Source organism: Gossypium hirsutum, chromosome D10 (assembly GCF_007990345.1).
Source record: "Gossypium hirsutum isolate 1008001.06 chromosome D10, Gossypium_hirsutum_v2.1, whole genome shotgun sequence".
Taxonomy (NCBI): Eukaryota; Viridiplantae; Streptophyta; class Magnoliopsida; order Malvales; family Malvaceae; genus Gossypium; species Gossypium hirsutum.
In genome coordinates, this window is record NC_053446.1 from 10,721,885 (window position 1) to 10,728,940 (window position 7,056).

Here is a 7,056-nt window from a genome sequence, read left to right on the forward strand (position 1 = left end):
CCACCACCACTCAATTCCATGACTATTTAGCACCTTTTCAAAATATGAGTTAACATTTACATCCTTTATGATTTAGTCCCTTTTAATTAATTAGCTATCTAAATGATAAAATTTCTTAACCAAATTTAAATAAGACACTAATGATATCTTAAATATTAAATAATTAATATTTATGGATCGACATATCGAAATTGTGGTCCCGAAACTACGATTTCTAACACCACTAAAAAACGGGCTGTTACATGGACGACTGCACCTTAAAACAACCTCCAGGACGGCCCTGGTGTGTACATGTGTAACAGTGATATGTTCTTGTCAATAATTAGTGAGTTGTATTAAAAAAAAGAATACATAAAAATTCAAAATAAAAGTATAATAACTCACACTAAATTAATTATACGCTGCACAAAAGAAACATCTGCTATGATAATAAATTCAAATGAAAGAAAAATATTTATAAATAAAAAATAAACAATAAATAAATAAAGTTTATAACTTATATTTAAGATATAAATTAATTGACAAATTTCAAATAAAACAAGGCAAACAAAGAAAATTGTGGGTGAATGAGTTTGAAAAAAAAAACAACTTTCTTTTGATTAACATGTTCATTGAATATAAAAAGGAAGTTGTACAAAGCCCAAATTGCCCGGGCCACTAAAACCAAATAAACAAGCCCAAAACAATTCCTAGCCCAGCAAAAAATAAACCAACCCAAACCCTAAGCAGTATGGCTTCCCCTCTCCAGCCGCCCCAAACTTCGGAGCCAATCTCCTCCACGTGCGCCACTCCTCCACGCGCGCCATGGCTTGCGCGCCGCACCTGCACAACAAACAGAAACAAAACAGCAAGAAAAAGGGATAATAGCAAACGAAATAGGATTTATTTTTATTATTTCGGGCTATAAAAGCCCTATTTTCATGTACAAAAAGGAAAAAAGACAGAGGGAAAAATATAGATAATAGAGCAAAGATCAGTTTTTGAGGTATTAGAAGTGTTTAAGTAATTTTTTTATTTTGTTTCTGCTCATGTAATGAAAAAAGGGGAAGAGAGTTTTGTTCTTTCATTCTATTTTGTTTTTATTTCATTATTATCTTTTATTTCTTTTCTTTAAAATTCGAAAAAGAAAGAAAAAGGGAGACTTACCTTTCGCCGGAGTCGTCGAGCTGGTGTCCCCTCCGACGAAATCGGGACGTGGGCTGAACGGCGGCCAAAGGGTTAAGAAAACCCCAAAAGAAGCAGTTCCTGCTTCAAAGGGAAAGGCAAATGTTTCCCTAATTTTTAAAACTTAAAACTGAGCAATGATGCACTATTTAGTTTGGGGGTCCGCGCATATCAATATTCAATGGGAGAATTCGCAATAAGTCCTTCCCCTTTGCGCCATGTTTTATTAGGTCAATTATTTCTTTTTAATTTGGCCCAAATGTTTTTACCTTGTTTCAAATCGGTCCCCATTGCGATGCAGCGTTTTAGGGAGGCGGATTATTTCCATTTGGGCCCCCTCATATAATGCGTGCGTTGCAGATTGGTCCCTGTTCTATTTTAATTTCATTTTTTATTTATTCTCTTTTTTTCCCGTTATTTTTTTTATTTTTTTTCAAATTCTATTTTTAGAATCATTACTATATTATTTATTATCATTTATTACTATTTCTATATTCATATACGATTTTTTTTGTTACTCATATATTTTACATTATATATATACTTATACATTTCTTTTATTTTTTTTAAATACATACATATCCACATACTTTTATATCTATCTTTTTTTTCATATATTAGTTTGTTCTTCTAGTTGTTTGCATTCATATATGTATACATACATATACATATTTTAATACGTGCATAACTTATATATTTGTTTTTTTTGTTTTCATAGTTTTTATAAATAAATATATATATGTATGTACACTCATATTTTACAATACATATGCATTTTTCCTATTTTTTTGTACATATACATGTTTTATGAAATATACGTACATATTTTTGGAGATTATTATAAGTTCTGCTATACATATTATTTTTATATGTATATTTATATATGTGTTTTATATATGCATTAATATTTTATCATGTTTTTTTTATATATTTTGATTTCATCAAAGCATTAAAATCATCATATTTTATAAATTTTCAAAATATTTGGCATTCATGATTCTCGAGGAAGGTCGTGTCCTAACTTACTGGATCGCGATTATTTTTCGATGAATTTAGAAAGCCAAGTATTCGTTTTGCAGTAAATTCTCAAATTTCAAATAAAAGCTTATTCTTGGGGATTTTAAAATGTTGGGTCCTAACTTACTGGTCCTGATATTTTGACTTCTCGAAATAAGAATTTTCAAAAACAAAAGGCAATATTCGGGTATTTTGAAGATTTAAAAACATTGTGTCCTAACTCACTGGGTGTGGTGTTTTATTTCTTTGAAATAAGAATGTCTTATTATTTTGATTCATTCATGAAATAAAAAGTTTTCTTTTTAAATCTTTTTAAATTTTCGACACCAAGGCATTAAAAAAATCAATTTGGTACCAATTTTGGGCGTTACGAGGGTGCTAATCCTTCCTCGTGCATAACTGACTCCCGAACCTGTTTTCTCAAATTTCGCAGACCAAAATTATTTTTAAGGTGGACCGATCACACCTTAATAAAGGATCGGTGGCGACTCCCATTTTCGTTTTTAAAGTCGACAACTAAAATTTTGTTTTCAAAAAAAGTGGTTTCGACAGCTTGGTGAATTTTGGCAACTTTGCATTTGCATTTTGCATTTCACCCTTTAAGTGGGAGTGAGAAACTAGTCCTTCGTAAGGTTTTCACCTCCGTGCAGGGTAGTGGACCGCTTCCGGAATACATCCGTACCTATGTGTTCGTGAGATTTTCATCTCCGTGCAGCCATAGGGAAATGTTTTCCCCTGAACTGAACTCGATCCATATGAGCCTATAATGGGTGAAGATCGAGGAATCTGCTGGTTCGAGTACCTTTACCTTAGAAGCCAAACCGCATATAGTGAACCTTAGGGACTTACCCTAGGTAGAATTACTCTAAACCTTAGTAGATACCTGACTAGGAGTTTTTATTATTTCTTGATTGTATTGGATTTAATGTTTATACCCGATATTAACCCGTTTTGGTTTGTTTTGGTTATGATTGCATTGCATTTGCATTGTAGAAAAGAGATGTTGATTCAAGTTTGATTACTAGTTTAGAAATCCTATCATAAGAAAACAGGTTTCTTGATAAAATGGAAAATAGTACGGCAGCCTGAATATATTCCAAGAAATACAAGAAGGGCGATGGAAGAATTCGTGACTTTACTTTGGGGCCCGAGGATTCAAGATGATTTGTCTAAGAGCTTTCAACATTCCAAATTTCTTAAAGAAGCTAATGAGCATTACGAGGATAGGCAGACAACGGATTGCGACCAGAATCAAGCAGAAGGAGCTAGCAGTGACATCCATTGGAAGTTCGCGAGGTTTATCTTAACATCCGGATGAAAAAGGAGAAGATGTCTTTGCTTCGAGTATGAGGGCAAAGCCGTATATATATATCCGCTTTATGTAAAGAAATTTGTCCTCTAGTAAGGTTTTCTAAATGGAATTGAACTAGAATCAACGCCTCTTTATGCATTCATTTCATGCATTCGCATTTCATTACATTATATGCATCAAAGATTATTTAAAGATCCTAATTAACTAAAATCATTGCTCAGTTAACCTGGAATCCAACCAACCAACCCAACACCGATACGGCACTTGAGCAAAAACAAAAGATATGGATCAGAGATTAGAAAAGCTCGAACAGTACCAGAAGGAAATGCAAGACCGGCTTCAGCTACAAATGCAGGAGCAGTTAGACAAGATGAAGCAAGAAATGTCTGAGAAGATGCGGGAATCTCAAGAGGATATAGTGGCAAAGTTAACCCGACTGATAACAAAGGGAAGTGACAAATGAAAGGGCCCCATGGCAGATGCCGATGAGGGAAATGATGATGAATCCTTCTATCCTCCAGGTTTCACCCCTCCACATGAGTGAACTCAAGCTGAATACCCGCGCAAATCTACTGTCACCATCATGCCTCAGCAATTTCGAGCTGGTATTTCGAACCTCCAAACTGGGCCAGGTTTTAATTCTGAAAATAATCCTATTAACTCAGCCATTCCTGACTTTGATGAAGTGGTTGAGAAGGAAAGAATGAAGGAAGAGTTACCGAAACAGTTGGAAGAAAGATGCAGGTGGCTCGAAGAGAAGTTCAAGGTGATGGAAGTCACTGAGAGTTATCGAGGCATTGACGCAAAAGAGCTGAGTTTAGTACCAGATTTAGTACTTCCTCATAAGTTTAAGATGCCTGAATTTGAAAAGTACAACGGGACAAGCTGCCCAGAAGCTCACATCACCATGTTCTGCAGGCGAATGGCGGGATATATTAACAACGACCAACTCTTGATACATTGTTTCCAAGACAGCCTTGCAGGGGCAGCATCCAAATGGTACAATCAATTGAGTCGTGCCATGATTGGTTCATGGAGGGACTTGGCGCAAGCATTCATGAAACAATATAGTCATGTGACAGACATGGCTCCTGATAGAATCACCCTTCAGAATATGGAGAAGAAGCCGAGCGAAAGCTTTAGGCAGTATGCACAGAGATGGAGGGAGGTCGCAGTCAAAGTTCAGCCACCACTTTTGGAAAAAGAAATAATCATGCTGTTCATTAACACACTGAAGGCACCATTCATTACACATATGTTGGGGAGTGCCACAAAAAGCTTTCCCGACATAATCATGAATGGCAAGATGATCGAAATGCCATAAGAAATGGAAAGATCGATGCTGGAGAGAGTAACAAGAGGTCAGTCTCAAGGAGAAGAGAAGATAAGGTGAACAACATGAGTTACTCTAAATCAGTTACTGTAAGTTAGCCAAGAAATGTGGCTGCTAACCAGCAAGGTTCATCGAGACAGGAAGCTGGTACAGGACAAAATACAGAGAGGCCCCGATTCACGCCAATTTCAGTACCATATAGGAAACTGTATCAAAATCTGTTTGATGCCCATGTTGTTTCCCCTTTTCCTGTGAAGCCTCTACAACCTCCGTATCCCAAATGGTTACCATGCGGGAATTACGGGACACTCGATTGAGAATTGCACTGCCTTTAAGAAGCAAGTTGAAAGACTCATCGACATGGGTGTTGTCAAGTTTGGTGACTCATCAAGTGCAGAAAATCCATTACCCAATCATGATTGATAATAAAGGGAATGCAATGCTTTCTGGTCAGATATTCGCCTGGGGGGTGTTAAAAATAATGGGACTGCAGAGGAAACCCCTATATTATTTAGAGTCTGTTAGAGTAATGTTCAGAACACATTTGTTGCTTTTAGCCTAGAAGCAATAAGAACTCCTTTGTGAAATAGGCTCATGTCTGAACACTATTATTTTTAATGAATACATTATTGCAATCATCTTTGAGCAAATGTTCTTTTAGTGTTTACGTTTTCTTCATTCTATTGGATTTCTCCTGCCAAATCATTCATTCGTTCATTCATATTATTCATACATTCTTTTTTATATTTTTTTGGTACCCACTATGGGTCCCCAAATATTAATGACATGAATGACACTGCTACAGATTTAGAATCTCCTTTTGAGTGAGACATGTGTTTAGAGGGATCTCACAACTTTGAAGATGACATGGATCGTAGCTTATTTCTGGACTTATTGAGGATGGTAGAGCAATAAGAGAAATAAATTTACCTCATGAGGAGATAATAGAGACTGTGACCTCGAGAGAACATGCATGACCGAAGAAACAAAGCAAGACATTATTGAGTTACTTCGAGAGTTCAAAGATGTCTTCGTATGGTCATACCAGGATGTGCCCATTTTAAGCGCTGTCATTGCAATCTGAACAACAGTACGATATAAAAAATTTACAGTATGTTCAAGGTGAATATCATGAATGGTGTAATGAAAACTCTACCGGGGCAATGCCACTCTTTCCAGTTTATCACGTTTTTCATTGAAGTTGAAATTCTTTCTCTTTGAGTCTTGGCTGAGCTGAAGTAGGATGAAGATCCAATCTCGGTACAATTAGTTGAACCTAGTTGAAGAAAAAGGCTAGAAACTATTCATCAGGGTCAGATGTACCAAGAAATGAATGATGCGAGCCTATAGCAAAAGGTTCATCCTAGAGAATTCCACGAAGGTGACCAAATGTTGAAGATCCTCCTTCTACAAAAAAAAGATTTTAGAGGAAGATGGATGCCAAATTAGGAGGGTCCGTATGACATAAAGAAAGTCTTTTTTTGGGAAATCTTGATGCTGAGTGAGATGGATGGTAAAGATTTTCCAAGCTCTATAAACTCGAATTCAGCTAAGAAGTACTTTTCCTAAAAGGTGGGACCAAGGTGAAAGCCTACAAAAGGCACCTCGAGTAAAAAAAAGAGAAATGGAGAGGCCAAGGTGAAAACCCGCAAAGGGCACCTTAGACCAAAGGGGATTTGAGTTGAAAACCCAAAAAGAGCGGCTCAAATGTTGATCAAAGTGGCGCTTGAAGTTATCAGAGCAGCTCAAATATGACCAGAATGGGGCATGCAGTGGTCTTGCTATACTTGAATCAACAGGAAAGGGTAGGCGACATCTTGGAGCATCGACGAAGTACTATAGATCTCCTAAACACGTGTTAAACTCAGAATGGTTTTCAGAAAGTCGGTACAGAGAAGTTCAAGCTACGATATCTGGGGCACCTAATCCTTATACTTTGTTATTCTTGGAACGTTTTATTCATTTCCAAAATATGCATTCCTGAATCAATGTCTTTGTTATCCATCTTTATTATCTTTTATAATTTATTTCATTTCGAGTTATGCTCAGAACCATTCAACTTTATCCATCATTTTGTTCTATTTGCAAGTGTGTTGCATTAGAATAATAATTAATGGACTAATAAAACTTTTACAAGGGAAGTTTTGCATATTACTTTAGAAGTTTCTGAATAATATAGGAACCTCAAACAGGACTATTGTTTAGAACGCACCAGGTTGGAAATCTGATA

At 36.1% G+C, this 7,056-nt stretch overlaps 1 long non-coding RNA gene across 1 annotated transcript; it reads right to left on the bottom strand.

Annotated features, from left to right (window-relative positions):
* Positions 1–571: 571 nt before the first annotated feature.
* Positions 572–1,632, bottom strand: LOC107914208 (uncharacterized). The gene is made up of 2 exons (XR_001688732.2): positions 1,147–1,632; positions 572–822 (listed from the first exon to the last, which is right to left on the bottom strand). It is a non-coding gene; the product is annotated as an uncharacterized lncRNA (long non-coding RNA).
* Positions 1,633–7,056: the final 5,424 nt, after the last annotated feature.